Source organism: Lynx canadensis, chromosome A1, assembly GCF_007474595.2.
Source record: "Lynx canadensis isolate LIC74 chromosome A1, mLynCan4.pri.v2, whole genome shotgun sequence".
Lineage (NCBI taxonomy): Eukaryota > Metazoa > Chordata > Mammalia > Carnivora > Felidae > Lynx > Lynx canadensis.
Window position 1 is genome coordinate 42501561 of NC_044303.2, and position 26946 is coordinate 42528506.

Below are 26946 nucleotides of genomic sequence, written 5' to 3' on the forward strand. Positions count from 1 at the left end.
AAGCGTTCCGACTTCAGCCAGGTCACGATCTCGCGGTCCGGGAGTTCGAGCCCCGCGTTCAGGCTCTGGGATGATGGCTCAGAGCCTGGAGCCTGTTCTGATTCTGTGTCTCCCTCTCTCTCTGCCCCTCCCCCATTCATGCTTGTCTCTCTCTGTCTTAAAAATAAAATAAACGTTGGAAGAAAAAAAAAATTTATAGTAGCCTTTATAACAGCTATTACTTGCCAACAGTGAGCCCTAATGTAAGAGCTCAGCACAGCAACTTGGTAATTTTACTTGACCCCATTCCTAACTTACCCACTGAAGGACTAATGAACTACACACTGACTGGCATTTTATAATTGCAAGAGAGAATACATGAAAATAAAAATCAAACATATCAGTGGTTTTTAACTCGGGGTGTTCCTGGAGACCTTTTGATTACCACAACTGGAGCATGAAGAGGGGTTTGTGGGAGAGGAAAGAGTTCATGGGAGGGGCTGCTACTGTTTGCTACTGGTATCTAGTAGGTGGAGGCCAAGGGGTGAGGCTAAATATTCTATAATGTACAGAACACCTTCCCTAACCTCTGCCCTCCCCCCCCACACCCCAAAGAATTAAATGGCCCAAAGTGGCAGTGGTGTCAAAGTTGAGGAACACTACCTTAGATGAATAGCAGTTTTTTTATATTATGATGTCACTTCTATTTATAATTTCTAAGTCACCAGAGCAAATGTTAAAATACCACTGGAGTTCATTTGATACCCAATAGGACAATGGACAAAATAGGTTACAAATTACATCTCTGAAATACTAGTTGAAATAGAAAGAAATCTCTTCCAACTCAGTTGGGCCTAAACTTGGCCATTTCTGTCCATTCTTGTTTTCAGAAAATTAAAGGTTCATGTATATGTGAGGCATTTTTACTAGTTTTATGCTCGTGTGTCAGTTAATTTTATCTAGTGTAAGTTAAGTTTATATGCCCTTATCATTTCTATTATTTCACAGTTTTAAAAAATTTACCCCACCCACAAGTACTCTCACAAAACACGACTGCCCTAGATTTTGTTACATATCTGACACATTTGGGTTGTTCATCAGGGCAAAAATTTAAACTACAATCATTCCAAACAGAAGATGAAAACCTCCCTTGGTTATAAGATTATAATTCCCAGTAAGGCATCTATAGCTGTGTTCAAAGCATCTATAACTCTATATACAAGCCAAAAAACGAAATCCAATTAGTTGCTAAAATTTCTTTAATCCTGGTTATCATAGTCTCAAGAACTTATTTTCATTCTTCCAAAGGATATAAATCACATACATGTTTATTCTAAAGTTTTGAGGTCAATTTAACAGTTCCTTGGAATTTACAAATTAAATTGCAATCGTGACTTAATAAATGAGAAAAATCTTGCTGCATTAGGTTAAACATTCACTCAGGGCAAAATAAAAATTCTGGAGAAACAGTACTAGAAGACTGAAGTTTTTACTATATACAATTTGGCTCATTAGAGAATAATTTTAAAAGTTAAAATATTTCCTAACTGTGGTAAACACTGCCATCTAGAGGACTTTTTTGGTAATACATATCAAAACTAAAATACCCACATGGATTAAATGTATGGATTCATGCCATAATTTTTAGAAGTTTCACAAATCTAACAAAATTCCTAGCTTATGAAGTTAACTCAATGGCAACATTAAACTATTAAATATTTTTTCTATGATTTCAAGTATCAAGGAAGTTCTTTGAAATTTTAACCGTGATATTTTGTTACTCACATTTGTCACATAGTAAATTTGATATTTAATTATAAGCTAATTGTAACAGAATTATAGTCAGATTCTTGCGAAAGAAACAGAATCAAGAGCTAGAAAAAGGAACAATACAATGATTTTAACAACCGAATGTATATACTTTAAAACAAATGTTTCTTTTGAAAAAACAACAAAATTACGTGTGCTATTCTTGTTAGTTCTTTCTTTACTCTTTTGTGTTAGTTTTAACTTGAACATTTTTCACTGCTGTTTCAGTAACTGACAATGTGCTGATTTCTAAGGTCTGCTTTTTGAGGCCTTACCCGTTAATCAATGGTGGCTGAGTCTCTGCAGGATACTGAGGACCTAAAAAGGTGTAAAAAGAGGTACCTTGCTGTGTTGCCTATTTAAATAGAAATACCAACACCTCGGGGCGCCTGGGTGGCGCAGTTGGTTAAGCGTCCGACTTCAGCCAGGTCACGATCTCGCGGTCCGTGAGTTCGAGCCCCGCGTCAGGCTCTGGGCTGATGGCTCAGAGCCTGGAGCCTGTTTCCGATTCTGTGTCTCCCTCTCTCTCTGCCCCTCCCCCGTTCATGCTCTGTCTCTCTCTCTGTCCCAAAAATAAATAAACGTTGAAAAAAAAAATTAAAAAATAAAAAAAAAAGAAATACCAACACCTCAACACTTGTGAAGTTTCCATCATCAAAAATCAGTGAACAGTAAAAACAAAACAACATGTATTTTCTATGACAATTTTTCCAAATAGCAATGGCATCTATTTTAAATTTAAATGGCTATTACATGTAAGCATTTTGTGAAAAATTATACAAGTGTTACTGAAATTTTTTATATGCTCCTTGAATTCCAGATTATTAATGAGATTCGTTAAGTCTACTTTATCACTTATAACTAACTTCATGTGGGGGCGCCTATGTGGCTCAGAGGGTTGAGCGTATGACTTCAGCTCAGGTCATGACCTCATGGTTGGTAGGTTCAAGCCCCACATCAGGCTCTGTGCTGACAGCTCAGAGCTGGGAGCTTGGAGCCTGCTTCGGATTCTGTATCTTCCTCTCTCTCTGCCCCTCCCCCACGTGTGTGTGTGTGTGTGTGTGTGTGTGTGTGTGTGTGTGTGTATGCGCGCGCACGCACTCTCTCAAAAGTAAATGTTAAAAAAAGATAACTAATGTTATGTGTATTTGCAATTTTTTAGATGGCTGGGCTCTATTACAGTATCTTCTTCATGTTAGATCCACACTTAAACTGCTAGAGATTATTCTGTTAGTAGGAAGACAATGGAAGAGTGTAAATTTCAAATTAAGTCAAACAAGACAGATACATAGCATTAAAATGCGGTTCTGCAAAGTTGCTATAAAGCTGTTCAGATGCCTCGCTGAAGGAGAAATCTATGACAAGTTATTATACAAGTAATTTTTCTTTTCATAATTTGATGGTTTAATCACAATGAATATCCATGGTAGAGACCAATTTTATTCAATTATTATTTTACATTTACGTGAGTAAAAATTACAGGGTTAATGATATGGTGGAATTCTGACTGGTATAATCATCACCATTTTGCATCTGGTGTTTCAATTGTAAATGATCACTGATGAGAAAGGAAGGAACTAAATCAATATCAATGTACATAGAAAATTATTTTTATAGTAGAGAGTGCTAATATTTTCATATTATTTGATATTACACAGTTATGTATTGTATTTTTTTATCAATGTAAGAAATACACATGGAAGGAAACAGCATGCCACAGAGAAATAGAAACATAAAATTTGGGGCCATTCTTTCCCACTTTAAACTGTGGACCCTTGCCTCTTAATAAGAAAACTTACATGCACAAAAAATATAATTTTTCACTAGATTCAGCAGTTTTTAACATTTTATCCAATATCCTCCATCTCTTCATCACATATTTGCTCAGTTATTCCATAGATATAGACCTGTCACTACAAAATCATTCAGAATGCAGCTCAGAACAATCTTCCACATAACCACAATATCATCATGCTTTAGTAGTAATAATTCCAAAATATCTAATATTTACTTTATATTCAAAATTTTCTTCTCATTCCCAGGAAGTTTATAGCCAATCCAATCCAATCCAATCCAAGCTACGTTCTGAATCCAATCCAATCCAAGCTACGTTCACAATGCCTTTGTTATAGTTCTTTAGTCTTAAAGCGCTCTCAATTTTTTTTTTTTTTTTTTGGCCAGTTTAAGACAGTTGTAGGATAGACTATTCCATAATCTGGATTTACTTAATTGCTTCCTATTGGGTTACTAACCTGATTCTCTGTGATCTGAATTTTTTGTAAACTGGGAGTGAGATCTAAAGCAGTGCTGTCCAATAAAAATATAATTTGGGCTGCATACATAATTTTAAATATTCTAATAGCCACTCTTAAGAAAAAAAGAGGTACAATTATTTTTTTAATATTTTTTGAAATTTATTTATTTTGAGAGAGAGTGTGAGTGGAGGAGAAACAGAGAGAGGGAAACACAGAATCCAAAGTAGGCTCCAGGCTCTGAGCTATCAGCACAGAGCCCAACACGCAGCTTGAACCCACGAACTGTGAGATCATGACCTGAGCCAAAGTCAGGTGCTTGACTGACTGAGGCACCCAGGCGCACCATAAAATTATTTTTAATAATATGCTTTATTCAACCCAATATATCAAAAATACATTTCAGCATTAATCAATATAATTTTTAAATATATTAATTATTGGAGTACCAGATCTACAAAATCTGGCATATACTCTAAGAGCACAATTCATGTCTTCAGTAGCCACATAGGTCTAGGGGCTACCATACTGGGTAGTACAGGACAAGAACCAGAGTCTTAGGTGAGGCTGTGTTCTTCACATTCACTTACACCAGGAAACTCAGTTTCAAACTGTTTCACTATTCATGATGCCAAGTACAGTCATTTTATATAGGAAAGGACTGTAATCCGTTCTACTGTAGAGGGATTTTTCCACTTTTCAATTAGTAAATGATCTATAGGATGACACACTGTCAAATAACGAAATATTCAAAGAGAGCCAAACTGGCAACAAATGCTCCTGACATGCCCTGATGATTTTTGACCTGAATCAGTAATTACACATTACAAAACAGATTTTCTTTTTTTTTTTTTTTTTTATGAAATTTATTGACAAATTGGTTTCCATACAACACCCAGTGCTCATCCCAAAAGGTGCCCTCCTCAATACCCATCACCCACCCTCCCCTCCCTCCCACCCCCCATCAACCCTCAGTTTGTTCTCAGTTTTTAACAGTCTCTTATGCTTTGGCTCTCTCCCACTCTAACCTCTTTTTTTTTTTTCCTTCCCCTCCCCCATGGGTTCCTGTTAAGTTTCTCAGGATCCACATAAGAGTGAAACCATATAGTATCTGTCTTTCCTGTATGGCTTATTTCACTTAGCATTACACTCTCCAGTTCCATCCACGTTGCTACAAAGGGCCATATTTCATTTTTTCTCATTGCCACATAGTATTCCATTGTGTATATAAACCACAATTTCTTTATCCATTCATCAGTTGATGCACATTTAGGCTCTTTCCATAACTTGGCTATTGTTGAGAGTGCTGCTATGAACATTGGGGTACAAGTGCCCCTATGCATCAGTACTCCTGTATCCCTTGGATAAATTCCTAGCAGTGCTATTGCTGGGTCATAGGGTAGGTCTATTTTAATTTTCTGAGGAACCTCCACACTGCTTTCCAGAGCGGCTGCACCAATTTGCATTCCCACCAACAGTGCAAGAGGGTTCCCGTTTCTCCATCCTCGCCAGCATCTATAGTCTCCTGATTTGTTCATTTTGGCCACTCTGACTGGCGTGAGGTGATACCTGAGTGTGGTTTTGATTTGTATTTCCCTGATAAGGAGCGACGCTGAACATCTTTTCATGTGCCTGTTGGCCATCTGGATGTCTTCTTTAGAGAAGTGTCTATTCATGTTTTCTGCCCATTTCTTCACTGGGTTATTTGTTTTTCGGGTGTGGAGTTTGGTGAGCTCTTTATAGATTTTAGATACTAGCCCTTTGTCTGATATGTCATTTGCAAATATCTTTTCCCATTCCGTTGGTTGCCTTTTAGTTTTGTTGGTTTTTCCTTTGCTGTGCAGAAGCTTTTTATCTTCATAAGGTCCCAGTAATTCACTTTTGCTTTTAATTCCCTTGCCTTTGGGGATGTGTCGAGTAAGAGATTGCTACGGCTGAGGTCAGAGAGGTCTTTTCCTGCTTTCTCCTCTAAGGTTCTGATGGTTTCCTGTCTCACATTTAGGTCCTTTATCCATTTTGAGTTTTTTGTAAATGGTGTGAGAAAGTGGTCTAGTTTCAACCTTCTGCATGTTGCTGTCCAGTTCTCCCAGCACCATTTGTTAAAGAGGCTGTCTTTTTTCCATTGGATGTTCTTTCCTGCTTTGTCAAAGATGAGTTGGCCATACGTTTGTGGGTCTAGTTCTGGGGTTTCTATTCTATTCCATTGGTCTGTGTGTCTGTTTTTGTGCCAATACCATGCTGTCTTGATGATGACAGCTTTGTAGTAGAGGCTAAAGTCTGGGATTGTGATGCCTCCTGCTTTGGTCTTCTTCTTCAAAATTCCTTTGGCTATTCGGGGCCTTTTGTGGTTCCATATGAATTTTAGGATTGCTTGTTCTAATTTCGAGAAGAATGCTGGTGCAATTTTGATTGGGATTGCATTCAATGTGTAGATAGCTTTGGGTAGTATTGACATTTTGACAATATTTATTTTTCCAATCCATGAGCAGGGAATGTCTTTCCATTTCTTTAAGTCTTCTTCAATTACCTTCATAAGCTTTCTATAGTTTTCAGCATACAGATCCTTTACATCTTTGGTTAGATTTATTCCTAGGTATTTTATGCTTCTTGGTGCAATTGTGAATGGGATCATTTTCTTTATTTGTCTTTCTGTTGCTTCATTGTTAGTGTATAAGAATGCAACTGATTTCTGGACATTGATTTTGTATCCTGCAACTTTGCTGAATTCATGTATCAGTTCTAGCAGACTTTTGGTGGAGTCTATCGGATTTTCCATGTATAATATCATGTCATCTGCAAAAAGCGAAAGCTTGACTTCATCTTTGCCAATTTTGATGCCTTTGATTTCCTTTTGTTGTCTGATTGCTGATGCTAGCACTTCCAGCACTATGTTAAACAACAGCGGTGAGAGTGGGCATCCCTGTCGTGTTCCTGATCTCAGGGAAAAAGCTCTCAGTTTTTCCCCGTTGAGGATGATGTTAGCTGTGGGCTTTTCATAAATGGCTTTTATGATCTTTAGGTATGTTCCTTCTATCCCGACTTTCTCAAGGGTTTTTATTAAGAAAGGGTGCTGGATTTTGTCAAAGGCCTTTTCTGCATCGATTGACAGGATCATATGGTTCTTCTCTTTTTTTTTTGTTAATGTGATGGATCACGTTGATTGATTTGCGAATGTTGAACCAGCCCTGCATCCCAGGAATGAATCCCACTTGATCATGGTGAATAATTCTTTTTAGATGCTGTTGAATTCGATTTGCTAGTATCTTATTGAGAATTTTGGCATCCATATTCATCAGGGATATTGGCCTGTAGTTCTCTTTTTTTACTGGGTCTCTGTCTGGTTTAGGAATCAAAGTAATACTGGCTTCATAGAATGAGTCTGGAAGTTTTCCTTCCCTTTCTATTTCTTGGAATAGCTTGAGAAGGATAGGTATTATCTCTGCTTTAAATGTCTGGTAGAACTCCCCTGGGAAGCCATCTGGTCCTGGACTCTTATTTGTTGGGAGATTTTTGATAACCGATTCAATTTCTTCGCTGGTTATGGGTCTGTTCAAGCTTTCTATTTCCTCCTGATTGAGTTTTGGAAGAGTGTGGGTGTTCAGGAATGTGTCCATTTCTTCCAGGTTGTCCAATTTGTTGGCATATAATTTTTCATAGTATTCCCTGATAATTGTTTGTATCTCTGAGGGATTGGTTGTAATCATTCCATTTTCATTCATGATTTTATCTATTTGGGTCATCTCCCTTTTCTTTTTGAGAAGCCTGGCTAGAGGTTTGTCAATTTTGTTTATTTTTTCAAAAAACCAACTCTTGGTTTCGTTGATCTGCTCTACAGTTTTTTTAGATTCTATATTGTTTATTTCTGCTCTGATCTTTATTATTCTCTTCTTCTGCTGGGTTTAGGCTGCCTTTGCTGTTCTGCTTCTAGTTCCTTTAGGTGTGCTGTTAGATTTTGTATTGGGATTTTTCTTGTTTCTTGAGATAGGCCTGGATTGCAATGTATTTTCCTCTCAGGACTGCCTTCGCTGCGTCCCAAAGCGTTTGGATTGTTGTATTTTCATTTTCGTTTGTTTCCATATATTTTTTGATTTCTTCTAATTGCCTGGTTGACCCACTCATTCGTTAGTAGGGTGTTCTTTAACCTCCACGCTTTTGGAGGTTTTCCAGACTTTTTCCTGTGGTTGATTTCAAGCTTCATAGCATTGTGGTCTGAAAGTATGCATGGTATAATTTCAATTCTTGTAAACTTATGAAGGGCTGTTTTGTGACCCAGTATATGATCTATCTTGGAGAATGTTCCATGTGCACTCGAGAAGAAAGTATATTCTGTTGCTTTGGGATGCAGAGTTCTAAATATATCTGTCAAGTCCATCTGATCCAATGTCTCATTCAGGGCCCTTGTTTCTTTATTGACTGTGTGTCTAGATGATCTATCCATTTCTGTAAGTGGGGTGTTAAAGTCCCCTGCAATTACCACATTCTTATCAATAAGGTTGCTTCTGTTTATGAGTAATTGTTTTATATACTTGGGGGCTCCGGTATTCGGCGCATAGACATTTATAATTGTTAGCTCTTTCTGATGGATAGACCCTGTAACTATTATATGTCCTTCTTCATCTCTTGTTACAGCCTTTAATTGAAAGTCTAGTTTGTCTGATATAAGTATGGCTACTCCAGCTTTCTTTTGGCTTCCAGTAGCATGATAAATAGTTCTCCATCCCCTCACTCTGAATCTAAAGGTGTCCTCAGGTCTAAAATGAGTCTCTTGTAGACAGCAAATAGATGGGTCTTGTTTTTTTATCCATTCTGATACCCTATGTCTTTTGGTTGGCGCATTTAATCCGTTTACATTCAGTGTTATTATAGAAAGATACGGGTTTAGAGTCATTGTGATGTCTGTATGTTTTATGCTTGTAGTGATGTCTCTGGTACTTTGTCTCACAGGGTCCCCCTTAGGATCTCTTGTAGGGCTGGTTTAGTGGTGACAAATTCCTTCAGTTTTTGTTTGTTTGGGAAGACCTTTATCTCTCCTTCTATTCTAAATGACAGACTTGCTGGATAAAGGATTCTCGGCTGCATATTTTTGCTGTCTAGCACCCTGAAAATCTCGTGCCAATTCTTTCTGGCCTGCCAAGTTTCAAAAGAGAGATCAGTCACGAGTCTTATAGGTCTCCCTTTATATGTGAGGGCACGTTTACCCCTTGCTGCTTTCAGAATTTTCTCTTTATCCTTGTATTTTGCCAGTTTCACTATGATATGTCGTGCAGAAGATCAAGTTCAAGTTACGAAGGGAGTTCTCTGTGCCTCTTGGATTTCAATGCCTTTTTCCTTCCCCGTTCAGGGAAGTTCTCAGCTATTATTTCTTCAAGTACCCCTTCAGCACCTTTCCCTCTCTCTTCCTCCTCTGGAATACCAATTATGCGTATATTATTTCTTTTTAGTGTATCACTTAGTTCTCTAATTTTCCCCTCATACTCCTGGATTTTTTTATCTCTCTTTTTCAGCTTCCTCTTTTTCCATAACTTTATCTTCTAGTTCACCTATTCTCTCCTCTGCCTCTTCCATCCGAGCTGTGGTGGTTTGCATTTTGTTTTGCATTTCCTTTAAAGCGTTTTTCAGCTCCTCGTGACTGTTCCTTAGTCCCTTGATCTCTGTAGCAAGAGATTCTCTGCTGTCCTGTATACTGTTTTCCAGCCCAGCGATTAATTTTATGACTATTACTCTAAATTCACTTTCTGTTATATTATTTAAATCCTTTTTGATCAGCTCATTAGCTGTTGTTATTTCCTGGAGATTCTTCTGAGGGGAATTCTTCCGCTTGGTCATTTTGGATAGTCCCTGGTGCGGTGAGGACCTGCAGGGCACTTCCCCTGTGCTGTGGTGTATAACTGGAGTTGGTGGGCGGGGCCGCAGTCAGTCCTGATGTCTGCCCCCAGCCCACCGCTGGGGCCACAGTCAGACTGGTGTGTGCCTTCTCTTCCCCTCTCCTAGGGGCGGGATTCACTGTGGGGTGGCGTGGCCCGTCTGGGCTACTTGCACACTGCCAGGCTTGTGATGCTGGGGATCTGGCGTATTAGCTGGGGTGGGAAGGCAAGGTGCATGGCGGGAGGGGGGGCAGGCTTAGCTCGCTTCTCCTTAGGTGATCCACTTCAGGAGGGGCCCTGTGGCAGCTGGAGGGAGTCAGATCCGCTGCCGGAGGTTTGGCTCCGCAGAAGCACAGAGTTGGGTGTTTGCGCGGAGCAATTTCCCTGGCCGGAACCGGTTCCCTTTGGGATTTTGGCTGGGGGATGGGCGGGGGAGATGGCGCTGGCGAGCGCCTTTGTTCCCGCCAAACTGAGCTCTGTCGTCCGGGGGCTCAGCAGCTCTCCCTCCCTTTGTCCTCCAGCCTTCCCGCTTTCCGAGCAGAGCTGTTAACTTATGACCTCCCAGACGCTAAGTCGCGCTTGCTGTCGGAACACGGTCCGTCAGGCCCCTCCGCTTTTGCAAGCCGGACTCGGGGGCTCTGCTTGGCCGGCGAGCCGCCCCTCCGCCCCAGCTCCCTCCCGCCAGTCCGTGGAGCGCGCACCGCCTCGCCGCCCTTCCTACCCTCTTCCGTGGGCCTCTCGTCGGCACTTGGGTCCGGTGACTCCGTTCTGCTAATCCTCTGGCGGTTTTCTGGGTTATTTAGGCCACAAAACAGATTTTCTAATGCTATTATCTTTTCTTTTTTTATTAGATGTCTTTTTTAAAAAAATGTTTTTAATGTTCATTTATTTGAGAGAGAGAGAGAGAGAGAGGGAGAGAGACAGAATGCCAGGAGAGAGAGGAGGGGCAGAGAGGAGGATACACAGAATCTGAAGCAGGCTCCAGGTTCTGAGCTGTCAGCACAGCTGACACCTAGATGTCATTTTTCACAAAGCTGTCCTTCCTCATTTTCTTTTACTATCGTTTAAAAAAAAAATTCCCAATCAGATTTTCAAATTCCAATGCTTCTTCACATTCTATAGAAGATCCTTTTTCATAGTATCCTGTTCTTACCTCTTGAATGCAAGTTTTTCCTCAAATTGTTTTGTGTAGTCGATAGTCCTGGGTTTGGCTTAATTTTGAATGCACATTGTGAAGGTGTCTGAGGCCCCAAATGAACATTGTGAAGACCCAGGCCTCAGATCTTGGAGACCCAAACCCTGATCAGTAGTATCCATGGAGGAATGAACATGAAATAGAAGACTAAGATTTCAGGGTTCTCTCACAGTTCACCTAGGATAACCTAAAATCACGTAGGCAGTCTTTCTTAACCCTAAACTTCTTGTAAGCCTGGGATCTTTCTAAGTTCAGCTCTAAACTTCCTGTGTCCTAAACTATAAGTTTCTTTGCTTTGAACATGTGCTTTCCTTGTTTTCTGATCTTTCATAAATGTATTGAAACTTCAACATCTGCTTACAGCTTTGTGTTCCTCAACCTTGTGGCATTTGCCTCATCTTATTTCTTCACTGGCATTGTGAAGGTTTTTTTTTTTTTTTTTTTTTTGGAAGAGTTAAACATGCAATCATTCCCTTATCAAGAAAAAAACCCTATGTATATTTATATACTAATTATGTATTATATTTACGTTAGAGATATATTTTTATATAAATAATATATGCCATATCAGATTCAGAAATCTATCTCAGAAATGAGTCAATTCACATTAATGTGAGTACAACTTCACCTATGCCGGTTGCACTTAGAAAAGCCAGCCTCCAGTCATCTGATGATTTCTGCCTTTAGAAGATAAATTCAACATCTAATTTTTTGTCATTTTGCACATAGAATGTAATTCTGAGAAAACACTTAAAAATGTCACTTCTCATGGCTTTGTCATGGCTCCTTACTCATGCTTCCTACAAATCACTGATGCCATTTTCCTAGTATGAAGGATATCCAGCTTGCTGCTTGGTAGAAAAAATAGTCCTCAGTCACAGTATCCAAGTATAAGGCGGTTTTCCTTGCCTTACCATTCAGCAGATATTAAAAGAACATCACTGGCAATTGAATAAAATGAATTTGTGGCTAAGTACGTTTCTACATTTGCAAAACCATTTGAGGAAGAAACTTAAAGAATCTCTGTTCTTTTAGTTGCTGGGGCTTTCGTACCATCTTGAAAAAGCTATAAACACTGCTCAGAATGGCATTACCTGAAGTAGAATGGGAGACCAATCCACTGTCCTCCTGGAGAATTCACCAGGAATCCTCAATGACAGCGTCAGGACAAAGCATGAATTCTCTGGAGCCCCAGCCTTCCCTAAGATTTCTAACTTCTACCTGCTCTGTCTTCCTGGCTCTCCCCTCAGTTCCCTATGGGGTCTGAGGCCTGTGCAGAGTCCTGGCCTGCAGGCATCCTGAACTCCTTCCTCCTGACAGGTGTTGCTACACCTCCTTGTTTGCAGGAGGCCTTAATTCATAGAGCAACAGAGGAGCCAAATACTGTCATTGGCCAGACTCTGAACCTCATCGTGGTACAGACTACAGTCACCAAATATGGACCTGCTAGAATAGGTGTCCTGTGTTTTAGACTCACTGATCAATTTGTCTTGGATGTTAACGTTTGTAATGCTTACCTTCTCCACCCTCATCCCCCATCTGCACTTCCGGGGAGCATTCCAGCAACCAAATTAAACCTCAAGAACTGAAAGGATCAGCTTCTTCCCTGCTGACTTCTGGCCCAGCTGCTTGCCTAAACACCCTCCATTCTTCCTCCGTTCCTCTTCTCTCCCTTACAAATACTGAAAAGTCTTCCAATGGGGTGGTAGTGGTTTTCAAATGGATTTGAGGGCATTCCCACCTGGCTTCTAAACTTATTGCATGAATACTTCCTTAAAGTGTTTACTCTAAGTCAAGGGTTTTGTTTTTGTTTTTTCTGTAACTTCTTTACTTACAAAAAAAAAAAAAAGATAATCATCTGTACTCTAAACAAATATAAAAGACCACGGTGCATTGTAGAGTGCTTACTCACAATTTCAAGAACTGGTATCCACCTACTGTGATGTCTGTTGATTATTTTTCTGAGGTTTCAGGGTTGAACTCCAAGTTAAGACATATATGCTATTGCCATATAGTAGCCAGGTCTATATACCACCTGCATATCTCTTTCAACAGAATTACATGCTTAATAAAACTCAGTGACCAACAGTGAAACAAATATATGCACTAATCAGGTTTCCAGCATTCTGTTAACTTTTTAGGAGGTCTAAATCATGCAACGTGGAAATGGCTTATTTTTCTCCGAATATCTTTCTCTTTACATTTTTTTGCTTAATGTTTTTAAATGTTTATTTTTGAGAGAAAGTGCAAGTAGGGGAGGGGAAGAGTATCTGAAGTGGGCTCTCCACTGACAGCAGCAAGCCTGACGTGGGGCTTGAACTCATGAACTGCGAGATCATGACTGAAGCCAAAGCCAGACACTTAACCAACTGAGACACCCGGGTGCCCCATAAGTTTATTTTTGAGGGTGGGGGAAGCTGAGAAAGAGAGGGAGAAGGGGAGAAGAGAATCCCAAGCAGGCTCTGTGCTGTCAGTTCAGAGTCCGTTCTGGGACTCGCTCTCATGACACAAGATCAGGACCGGAGCTGAAATCGAGAGTTGCATACTTAACCCACTGAGCCACCTAGGCGCCCCGATATCTTTTTAAAGACTTGAAAAAGAATCCAGAAAATTACATATAATTGAAAAAATACATAATTTTTAAATGGCTTTATTACTGAGACTTTGAGATTTGTAGACATATTGTCAAGTCTCTCATTTATTTTTTAAAAAAGACACATACATACAGCAATTGCATGGATTTTGCTGTTTTCCAATTTAACTACTTTATTGATTTTATTTCAGCAGTATTTTATATTTTAAATGTCAGTATGAATCATTTTATTTTATTTTTATTTTATTTATTTTAACGTTTTATTTATTTTTGAGACAGGGAGAGACAGAGCATGAACGGGGGAGGGTCAGAGAGAGGGACACAGAATTTGAAACAGGCTCCAGGCTCTGAGCCGTCAGCCCAGAGCCCGATGCGGGGCTCGAACTCACGGACCGCGAGATCATGACCTGAGCTGAAGTTGGCCGCCTAAGTGACTGAGCCACCCAGGCGCCCCTGAATCATTATTTTTAAATGTTTTTGAGAGAGACACACAAACAGAGCATGAGCAGGGGAGGGGCAGAGAGAGAGGGAGACATGGAATCCGAAGCAGGCTCTAGGCTCTGAGCTGTCAGCCCAGACTCAGGGCTCGAACCCACGAACCATGAGATCATGACCTGAGCTGAAGTCTGACGCTTAAACGACAGAGCCACCCAGACACCCCTAAATGTCAGTATGAATTATACTTGCTGTTTGTAATTCTGATAGTGTTAACTGCACTGTCTTTATCACTTAGTATCTTAAATTTATACAATTAATCTTCAAATCTCTCACACAATGCTTTCACAACAGCTGAGAAATGGTGTATATACATATAACTGAAGCAAGTGTTATAAACATTTTAACAAGTTCAGGTTAGTAACAGGATTACTTAATTTAGTATGATACAGAAAGAATGGTTACCTATTCACATTAGTGATTAAATTCCATGTTTAATTTAATCTTACTTTTAATATTCTCCTTCCACCAAAATGTGGCATTTATATATAAAAATGTTTCAGTTGAAATAGCTCCTTGAATTACAAAGCTATACAAACTCGTTAGAGAAAGGGAAATTTTTTAAGAGTAGTGTAATATGGAGTGTGAATGTCTCCTCTCACATTGTCTGTTCTGCATTACCAACAGATTAGTGTGCAATAACTCTAGACTGCCTGGCTCTTCCCTCACCCCCACACCATACTCATGCACACAAATATGAACTCGTTATTTAGTTTTTGTATGGAAACACAGAGATCAACTTTATCAGTACTGGGGAGAACATTCTTGATATTTAACCATTTCCATATACTTTTTCTCTAAAACTCATTTCTATGTTGGTCATCACAACACATATATCCTTGTTTCTTTTGTCCTCCTATAAATATCTAGAACTGAGATTGCTGGGTAGGAGGAAATGCATATGTTAAATATTTCCAAATTGCCTTCCAGATAGAAATCAACTTAAAGATGTACCAATAGTATATTTTCAATCCTTTCTAACATTGATAAAAATGAACAAAATTGATCATTATCCAACGGGCAAAAATGATTTAACTTTTCATTTATTTGATCATTAATTTGATATTTTAAAATTATTTGATCATTAATTTGATATATATATATATATACTTTTTATTTGTTTTAGTAGTTGCCTGTTCATGCCATTTTGTTTTCTAACAAATTATCTATTTCTTATTGAAATACAGAAGCCAATTCATTTTGAAAATATTCTCAAATTATTTTTATCTTGTTTGCTTTTCAACTTTATGATATTTTAATAGAAAATTTAAGACTAAATGTCATCAAATCTGTTATGTGTCCCTTTCCAGTTTTGAGTTTCACATCATAGCTACAAGAATCTAACCCATCCCAAGATCATAAAAAAAGTCACTAAATTAAGCAGTTACAGACTTTAAAACATGTTTTACTTATTACCCTCCATCTTTAACACTGTACTAACATGGCAATAACAATAAAAGCCAAATTTCAAACCTGTACAATAGTTTAGCAAGGAATGAATATTGATGCATTTAACAGGAAAAACACCCAGTTTATGAGGAAATTTTGAACGAATAAGGTTTAAGCCCAACTGTAATTTATAACATGTCAAATGTCGAGAATACAGGATAAATAATAGTGGTTCTGCCCTCTCAGAGAACAGGTGGAGGTAGAAAACGCAAGAAGAAAAAGCTCACTTAAAAAGCTGATTTCTATGCCATCCAACAACATTTCCTATAAGGTGTTCCTCAGCATTCATGAGAAAATAAAACAGATCTAAAGAGAAATGGGTCCTATGGTCAAATATTTTTGGAATGTTCTACTTAAACATATTTAGGGCTCTACATAAAATAATTACCATATGAAATGTTATCACTTACTAAAAGAAACAATGTGTTTCTAAACTGAACACTTTTACTTACAAAGGAGCAATTGCAAATGGTGTGTCAGGAAACAATAGACAAAATGTATCTATGATACATAAACTAAACGTATTTGCTATTTGTGTCTAGATGTGTAAATAAAACGTGTTTGTTTATACATGCATATACCTTAACCTGATAATCTTCTAGTCTGGGAAGTTCTGGTTTTTCACCTTGCCTGCCTCTGGGAAAGGAAAAGTTCAGACTAGAAACACAATGCCTATCTGTTGAATTTCAAAATACACTTAATATTCATCTCAAAGGCATTAATTTGAGAGAATAATGAGTTCCAAAAGCTTGGATTTGAGGGCTAAGCCCCCCAAGTCCATGGCATTTTAGATAGGAATTCCCATGCAGTGATTTAACAGTCTGTGCCAGCTTCAGAAGATCAAGCACCTTCGCTGGTCATGCCAGACAGCTGCACGGAAGCCCAATGAATTACCAGTCTTCACTGTGTGAATGAATTCTCCCCACAACCACGTGGCCAAGAAACTACTTGTACTTCTCATTTCTGTCCTGCAGGGACTTTTCTTTGGTATTAGCCTATCTCCGCCTGAAAGTTCAGTGGAGCTGATGCCTCTAAGTCTGAAATCTTTGCTCAGCTCATCTAAACTCTGCCAGGTGGACAACCTTCCCATTTCAAAATGTAGAACATTCAAAACCACTCTGTCTACCTGGAGGGACAGAGGGGTCGTGAAAGGTAAAGGAGTCCGACATTTGCATTTGATGTGTCTCTGGCACAAATTCACTTAGTACTTTCAGTTGAATAAATTATGTTTGACCCAAACTTTGTCTTCTAACACCCATTGTTCTATACTGAATAGTGACAGATAGTTTGCTAATTGAATATCTGTCTTTTCTTATTTACAAATGTACATTTTAAATATTACTTAGTTCAAAGTTCAACTCTCTATCAGAGCTCTCTTCCACCCTAACATTGCATCTTTTCTCTTCATTTCCTTTACTCATCCCTGGTAAGGGAACTAAGGTAGCTCCTCTTCCAGAAAGACTTGAGCCTTCCCAGAGCAACACCCCTTTTCCCCTTGTACAACAAGCACCCCCACCAGCATCTTAGTTACGTGCTCTTCTCATTCTAGGTCTTCTAGCCCCCTGAATGCCCTCTATTCTTACTTACCAATATACATTTCCTTTGGCCCAGTACACTAATTGACCAAAGGTGAAGAGAGCATTCTGCATTTTTCTGGATGCCCTGTGTCTCCTGTCTTACTCCTGGGAATCTCAATAGACACTTAGTAATTATGTATTTGACAAATGACTCTCACAGCAAACCCACATTAGAAGGTGGAACTAAGGGTCAAGAACGAGTCATTTTTCATTACGTTTGTGACCTCAGCCCTTGACAGTTTCACCCATTTCTAAACTTTACTCAAAAACCGCAATGATAACCACAGACTTTATTCCAAATGTTTCTCTCTATGCCTCTATGGAAATAGATGAAACCAGGTCCCAGCAGAAAAGAGGGTTGATAGGACTGGAGGTATGCAAAGTGGCAGGGCTGAAGTCACTTAATTGCCCTATTTTCAACCTGGAAATTAACTATGTTTTTCTATCTTCAACCTCTGTTAATTACTTCCTGGCAACTTATTGGATATATCAAGGGATACTTTCAGGAAAGCTGTTAAAACATAGTTGAAGCTGTCCTGACCTCTAGAAATTTATCAAGCCAGTATTGGTTTAAAGTATTTGTGGTTCGGGCGCCTGGGTGGCGCAGTCGGTTAAGCATCCGACTTCAGCCAGGTCACGATCTCGCGGTCCGTGAGTTCGAGCCCCGCGTCGGGCTCTGGGCTGATGGCTCAGAGCCTGGAGCCTGTTTCCGATTCTGTTCTCCCTCTCTCTCTGCCCCTCCCCCGTTCATGCTGTGTCTCTCTCTGTCCCAAAATAAATAAACGTTGGAAAAAAAAAAAAAAGTATTTGTGGTTCAAGGTTGATAGGACTCAGATATGTTAAAAAGTAGTTAATTCAATGTCACTCTTTGTATTTTGAATAAGCTGCTCTTGTTACTCTATTGTGATGTCCATTACCTAATTTTTTTTTCCTTTTTAAAAATGTGTATTTTTAATGTGTAATAATAGTCATAAGGGTCAGAATTCAAAAGGTACAAAAGATTATGTGATAGGCAGTCCTCTCCCATCTACCCCCAGCCACTCCATTCTTCAGCTGCCTCAAGAAAGAATGTGTATAGACAAGTATAGTCATCTTGCCTCTTTACTGGCCCCCAAACATACTGTGTTTACTGCTCTTCTAGCTGGAAGTCTTGGTCCATATCTTCCTGCTTATTCATCCATTTTCTCATCCTTCAATGCTTAGTCTAACTAACATTTTTAAATGAACATGATGGCACATTTTCTTTATGCTGTATGCTTTTTTGTTATAGGGCCAGGGACAAATACAACTTTAGAGCAAATTAATGTTATTGATGACAGACAGCATATAAAATCCATCCTCTGAGGTTAAGTTCCAACAGTATGTTATTATATAACATTATCATAATGATTATAATGATAAGTCTTTTAATATTCCCTCCCACACACTCATATTGAGAAAAATCATTTTGCTAGTGAACACAGCAATCATTTGTTGAATGCCTACTATGTGCCAGGTATTCCACTAAGTACTTTACAAATGTCATCTCCTGTGTAAGCCTTTTCGCCCTTCTGGGAACTTTTATCTTCATTTTGCAGATAAACCTCTCAAAACACTGTTAAGTGCCATGACAAGTTCATACCAGTGGTTGGTGGCAGAACAGGGATTCAAATTATTTCATTCTCACTGAAAAGCTCAGGCTATTTCTTTTAAGACAGACTTCCTTCCAAACCCATAGCAATCACCTCAAGTATTATATTTGTTTACAAGTTCGTTCTTCCCTAAATTTTTTATTTCCTATAGTATCCCATTAAAAAAAAACAACTATCCACACTATACCTAAGATATGCACATTTGTGAACTGAAAAAGTTGGTCCAAAAACAGCTACATAAAAAAGAAGCTCCCAGTTCTGAATCCAAATATTTAAATTAATTTTTGTAGCCTACTTCCCATTTTATATGTATTTTAATGACCCCTTTGTTCTTTCTCAATGCGTTTTCATCCTATCTGCTATTCAAATATGGTATCCTGTGATGAAATAGCATAAGTAGATTAAAAGGGCATTGAAGTCTTTCCTATATTTTGCTTAATGACAGAATTCAAATATTTAATATTTGGACAGTGACATTTCCACCTTATTTCTGTGACTCTCATCTTTACAAATTAATTTTATCAGTCTTATCTGCTGTGCTAGTCAACTTAATTTTATGAGTCCTGATTTTAACTGTCAAAGTAAATACAATATTCCTAGAAGTTGAAAGAATCCCTGTGTGAGAAAGAATATTTTACTAATATTTACATTTTTAACATAACATATATATCAGCTGATGATATGTTAGTACACAAAACTTGGTAATTTCAAATATCTAAACTTTACTTGCCTTTAGGCTTTTTTCAAGTGGGATACATTTCAGTTCAAATGTATATATTTTCAGAAACAACTCATCATCCTAAAAAAACAGCAGATACTTTGTATATTTAAAAGAGAAAGTTCTAAACTATTCTCGCCTTGAAAACCTTTGTAAAAATAAATGATTTTTAGTGCCTTTGGCAAATAGTCACAGGCAAACAGCCTTACTTCTCTTCTTAAAAAAATGCAAAGTTTACCAACCTGAGAATTCTTAACTTTCTAGGACTCTGTCCATCATTATAATGAGGGCATCACATACATCTCTTCTAGAAGACTACAAAAGCTCAAATCACAACCAGTTTCTATTCACTTATAGAGCTTGATCTCTAGTCTCCAGAGAAAATGGTGAATTTCAGAACCTGTATGAAACAAGACTACATGGCCGCAAAGAAACAATAAGGGTTGCATTTGCAATGGGTATTAAGGGCTCTGGGACTTTGGAAAGGGAAGAACTGTGACATTTATCCACTTTTATAAGCAAATCAAATCCTGGTTGTCCATCAAGTTCTGGATGTCCATTGCAAAGGTCAGCATAAAACTCAATGACATACATGCCTCTCTACTCAATCTGGGGCTACTATTATCCAAGAAAATTGGAGGGAAGTATGTAGGCTGGGTTGGGAAGTTGCCTCTGGTCATCAACAATTGTGCTGGATATTCTTTGGTCACCATGGAAAACATATCTCACAGACAGTGATCTTACAGCTGTGGTAAATGCTTAAAACCCAGCATTTTAAGGAAACAGATGAACTACTAAATAAGCAATTACCAAGAATTTGGAGAAAAAAATGTCAGGGTAAAATTATGAAAGTATGGTACCATGTAATTAAGTAGTTCCTTCAAGAATACCAGTTGACTTCATTCCTGAGAGGGGTTCCTGGGATAACTATGAATTATAGCCCAATTAGTCTCATTTACATACTTACTTCCAATTAGGATGCAATAAAAGGTAGGATTAAGAGACGTTTATTGAATTGCATGTATTAAGAAAGAGATAGCAAAACGATCTATAAGAGAAGATCATTTTGGTTAATTGAAGGATATTTTGGCTTATTTTTACAATTGGAAAAGACCAATAACAGTCAAAATTTTTTGAAAAAGTTAAACAAAGTATTGAAAAATTAAAGGATTAGGCAAAAGGAAGAAATCATTTTTCTGTTATTTGTCCATAAAGCCAATGAACATAGATTAAAAATAGATGGAAAGCTGTGAATGGAAGAGTTTCTAAAAATTGCTTGAGACCATAATAATTTACTAGTTTAATAGGATTTCTAAAGTGATTAGTAAACCTGCTACATTTATAGATGTCACTAAGCTTGTGGAGAATGAAATGGCACTTGAGTAATAAAATCTAAAGGTAATCAGAAGTTAAATACATGGATGGAGGAGAAACATATCAAACACAAGAATTTCACAGTACAGAGTATATAACTATATAGATATAAAAAAAATTACTTCGTTTTTAATTTCTCTAGTAATCAGCCATATTCCAGGATTAATTACTGTGAGCTTTGCCTTGAAGATATCACAATATGCTGGGAAGTTGAGAATCCTTAAGCAATGTTAAACACAAAATAGAATAATATTCTACTCTTCTCTAAAATGATACATTCAGACATGAAATATTACATGCATTTCTGGAAACCACCTCAGGCAAGAAATTAACACATTGAGAAAAGCCCATACAACGTAAAAAATTTAGGGCAGTGATCCCCAGTTGGTCAATGAATGATGTGATACATAGCCACACCTTCTGGACTTGAATTATGCCTCAAACTCATCTGCGGCCCTTTCTGAACATTCAGGTAGTAGTACTAGAAACTTATGAATCAGATTATTTTGCCGGTGTGGCCTAGATACCTGTATTTTGTAAAGTCTCCCACAGAAGATGATTATAGGATATAATATTCATCAATTGTTTACTAGTTCTTGTTAAATTTTGAAAAGATAGAATTGGAAATTATCATTGTGTCTAGTCCTATGTGATGGCTTCCAAAATTTGTTTTCCTACCAGTGGGGCAGGGACATCAATTAAAGTCTTTGTCTTCCTTTCCCTTATCTTCATATGAGTGTGTGTAAAAATTACTAAACCAATGAAGACCAGGGTCAGCCTACTGTGTGTGTGTGCACGCGCGTATTATCAACTTCTCTTCAGCATTACCATAAAAAGTTTCCAACACATTATTTCTTAAACAAATGAATACATTTACTAGAGACTTCTATAAGCTAAGTACTGAATAACATATTAGGCCTTTGCATAAATTACAGCTTTTAAAAAAAAACTTTTTTTTAATGTTTATTTTGACAGAGCATGAGCAGGGGAGGGACAGAGACAGAGGGAGACACAGAATCTGAAGCAAGCTCCAGGCTCTGAGCTGTCAGCACAGAGCCCGACATGGGACTCAAACCCACCAACTGTGAGATCATGAGCTGAGCCAAAGTGGGACACTTAACCGACTGAGCCACCCAGGTGCCCCTACAGCTTTTTTTTTTTTTTAAACAATCTTAGAGATAAATAATACCTAGATTAGTATATGGACAGTAAGGACTGAAATTTAAGTAGTCTAAGGTCACATAACCAGTTAGTAATCTGCTTTGGTAGTGTCAGTCCATAGCCCTTCTCTCCATACCACTGATATCAAGTCTTCACAAAAAAAAAAAAAAAAAAAAATGGCAACCTATCCTCTCCTCACAGAAGCTTGAGGCCTCATGAATTATGGAACCAAAAAAATGCTACTATATAAGTAAGGAGTTTTAAAAAATCGGAATCCTTCAACCTGGAGAAATAAAAGTCAAGAAGGAATATTATAAAATCCATAAATTCAAAAATATTATGAGAGAATGGGACATGAAAGTTTTAGCAATCTGAGAACATTTGAAGAGGCTGTCCCCAGAACTCACAAAAGATACTTTTTAGAAGTAATAAAAGATACTTCCATTTTACAGAGTTAGTTGTAAAACTGTGAAACTTAAAACCCTGAAAATGCTGCATGTTAAAGATATAAATAACCTGAAGAGGGTAGAAAAATTTCCATAGGTAGCAAATTCATACCAGACTGAAGGAAACTAGAACTTGAAAGTCAATACACTCCAAGCTCTGACTTGTACTAATGAATTCTCTCAATATTTGAGGTTTCCACTACTCCGCCTTCTATCTGCCTAAGTTTTAAAGACTGGGTTATCACAGTGGTTAGCTACCAAAGTTAAACAAAGGCTGTGGTTCCATGAGGCAGATGCTTATTATACAGATGGTGGCTAGGAAACACACTTAAAGATCAGCACCGAGTTAATAAATTGTATTAATAAAATCTGTATTTTACAGGACTATAAAAAATATAACTGCATATTTTTGTGTGGAGCTACATAGTAGGGTTTTTTCACCTGTGGTTTGTAAGCAGGGGCAATTTTGCCTCCTAGCATATATTTGTCAAGGTCTGGAGACATTTTTGATTATGACAACTGGGTGGAGCATGTAACTGTTATCTAGTGGATAGAGGCCACAGATCCTGCTAAACATTCCCCAATGCATAGAAGAGAACCCACAACCAAGAGTTACTCTGCCCTGTGGTAGGCAAAATTCTAAGATGTCCCTTAAGATAGATCATCCCATCCCATCCAGTTCACAATGGAACTGTGAATAGATGAGATTTCATGCCTGTAATTCAGTTATATGCTCTGGCCAACTTTAAGATAGAAAGATAATCAAGTAGGTATCATATGAGCCCTTTAAAAGCAAAGCGTTTTCTCCTGATGGTCACAGAAGAAGAAAACATAAGGGAAGTTCTCTGTTGCTAAGATTCAGGGGCCTGTGTTCAAGGATCTGTGAGCAGCCTCTCAGAACTGAGAGAAATTCTTCCAGCAAAAGAACAGGGTATTTGATCTTGAAACCACAGGAGCTGAATTCTTCCCATAATAGGAATAAGCTTGGAAAAGGATATGAAGCCTGTAGATGAGAATTCAGCCCAAGCCGGAGTAGAGAAACAACCCATCTAGTCTGTATTGGGTTTCTGACCTACAGAATTGCATATTAATAATGGGTGTGGTCTTTGAGTTGACTAATTTGTTCTTTATTATGTTACACCAATAGAAAACAGAGGTTTAGCATCTCAGTAGTGCCAAGGTTGAGAAACCGTGGTTTAAGCATTCTAGTCTAGGACTAAGGGGTATTACTAGGTTTGTTTTCATAGAAACAAACAAAACTTCTGTGGAAATAGGCTTCTTTAACTCAAAGTTAAAAGAGGTTTCTTCAGTATGGGACATCTTGGGAACTCTGACATCTTAATTTGGAGAAAAGTTAATTCTATAGTAATTCTAAAGAGCATTTGAACAAAGATCTGTTCTTAGAAAATTAATATCTTTGAGCTGAAGATTTCTTAAGATTGAATTTGAAAAATGTGCAAATTAGTACACTTTTTAAAAATCAGCTAAAAATCAGCTTTATCTTCCTAATTTCTAACAAAATCAAACATACTAAAAATATGCATCTCTTATCATTTAGACTGTTTCAGTGATGCTTCTTTATTATAGAGGTCTTGGAATACTCTATAGCATATCTAGAACTTTATTTTTTTAATGTTTATTTTGAGAGAGAGAGCACACGCGAGCACATAAGAGAGTGCATGAGCTGGGGAGGGGCAGATGAGAGAGAGAGGAGGGAGACACAGAATCCAAAGCAGGCTCCAGGCTCTGAGCTGTCAGCACAAAACATGACTTGGGGCTGGAACTCATGAACAGTGAGAGCATGACCCTGAGCCAAGTCAGACCCTTAACTGACTGAGCCATCCAGGTGCCACAGCATATCTAGAACTTTAAATCTGCAGAGGGACTGCATAGCTCATCTGCAAAGGGGAGGAGCTAGAGTGGTGGCAGGGATTGCTACCTTTCTTCCTGGGTGTGCTCTATGACCCTACATGAGTTTCAAAATGCCCTACTGCCTATTTGCTACTGTTGTTTCAATATTTGCTTATCTGCCCAGATCTTTGCTCCAGTCCATTGAGTACCATCTTTGCTTTTACTTTCAGGCTCTAGACCTTCAGTTGTGATTTGCAGTAATGGAAGTTTCTCCTAGCCCAGTATCTACCCCACGTGTGGCTCCAGTTGGAAAGAAGACCAATATTTAATATATATTACACTATAGATGGTAACCAGCCATTGCTGTTGAATCCAAGCTATGGGAAGGCCCTTTTTGTATATTAACAATCCTAGCAATGATTTAAGGGCAGACAACCAAATCTTTACCAAAATAGCTTTACCAGTTAGTTGAACAGTTATTATATCTTAGTGATGAGGGACCATAGGGCAAGCAGCAAAAGCTGGCACACCCCGGCCCCCAGGTGGGATACATGTGATATTCCTCAAGCACTCCTGGCTGCAAGAGAACAAAGGAAAGAAGACAAATGGTTAGTTGATAGAGATCACAGTCATACAGGACATGAGTCTCCATCAGTTTACAAATGTCTCAGGGAATTACAAAAGGGCAATCTTATCAATAGCCTCATCTCCAGAAACCAGTAGACTTTCCTGGAGCCTCTAATATCACCCTCCCCTCCATAGTGATGTGGGGAACAAAGACAAGAAGGAAATGGCAGGTAAAATTAAATTTCCTTATAACCTGCAGCCCTTTGACAAATACATGAGGTGAGTATTTCTTGCCTCAGAAACCTCCAGGAACCTCCTATCTTCCTAATGTCAATGCCTCACTAGAGGGAAAAAACAACTTTAGCATGACAATAGCAAGGCCTCAGATATCTTAGGAATCCTCGTTAGCATATCAAAGTCCTTCTGGAGGCCTCCCAGTTTGGACTTTACCTCCCCAACTTGTAGTATAAAACAGGTCATTCTTCACAACCCCAGTGCAGCTCTTTCTGCCCATGGGTCCTGTTCCAAACTTTAATAAAATCACCTCTTTGCACCAAAAATATCTTCAAGAATTCTTTCTTGGCTGTTGGCTCTGTACCCACCCATCACCCCAAATCCTCATCATTAGTATATTTATATTCCTAATATTATCATCCTTAGTTGTCTAATACAGCAAACATGTTTATTTTAAATAACATCATTCCAAAACTGACTATTTCCAGCTTATAGATTTTACAAAAACCATTTGAGAGGATTGTTTATATCTACTTAATACAGAGAACAGATTCAAAATCTAGAATAATAGATTCATTAGTTTAGAAAGCACTTTTAGCCTATGCATTGTATGTTGATGCAATCTTCATGGGATATATTGAGCCTGCTGCCTAAGCACTGAATTACACCTACTGAATTGAGGACTGTTGCTTTCCTTCCAGCAGTTAAGGACTTCCAAACCACAGACCTAACTGGTCTTTATAATTTCCTCCCACATTATTACCTTGTTACACAGGTGACTTACTCTTGCCATACAACATTTGTTGCTATTTCACACTCTTGATGTACTCTTTGAAACATTTATATTTACTGTTTCCTCTACCCAGAATGCCTCTGACTGAGGGTCCGGAATACAACCAAAGCTAAGTAATACAACCCAAGAAAAGTTTATTTCTTGCTAACAATGACAATGTTTGTGTGGCAGGGTGGGGTAGGTGGGCGGAGGGAGTGCTTTGTTCTACCAAGTCTCTCAGAGATAGATTGATACAGACCCTGCAGTACAGTTGTCTTTTTACAGTTTCTCATCAATAAAATGGGAATGCCTACCTTTCAGGATAATACATAAAGCACTTTTCTGAAGTCACAAAGAGAACGTTCATTCCCTCTCACTTTCTCTTTCTCTCCCAAACACCTGTAACAAACATTCCACATTTCATTTTGCCTTGTACTAGTATTTCTTTTTTTGTCTGCTAGATTTTAAGTGTTGGAGGGTCACTGCATGTGTCTTGTTCATTCTCATATCTGCATTAGCTTTAAACACCTAGCATAGACTCCAGTGGACATTTTAAAATATTTGGAGAGGAGTCATGATTCACCAATGCAGAAATGGCTTGCTAAAAGTTAATCCTCAATCTATTTAATCTGAAACTGACATAGAAATAAAACATTAAGAATTTTATTTTTAAAAAGTCATATGAAGTATGAATGCATAATTAAATTTAGCTTTAACTTTTTGCCCCTGCAAACCTGAACTTTTTCTTTAACTAAAGTTTGTGGATCAACAAACTTTCCAAAGCATGGGACTTGGGATACAGTAGTTGCTTAATACATATTTATGAGTGAAGTCTGATCCATTTGCAGAAAATCTATAAAAGTTCAGAGATATTGTACATTTATAAAAAAATAAATTAGTATTGACTCTTATGAAGAGTTGTCCTAAGAATATCAGAAGAAAAATATTTCCGAATATTTAAGTTGAAATTCTTAAGCCA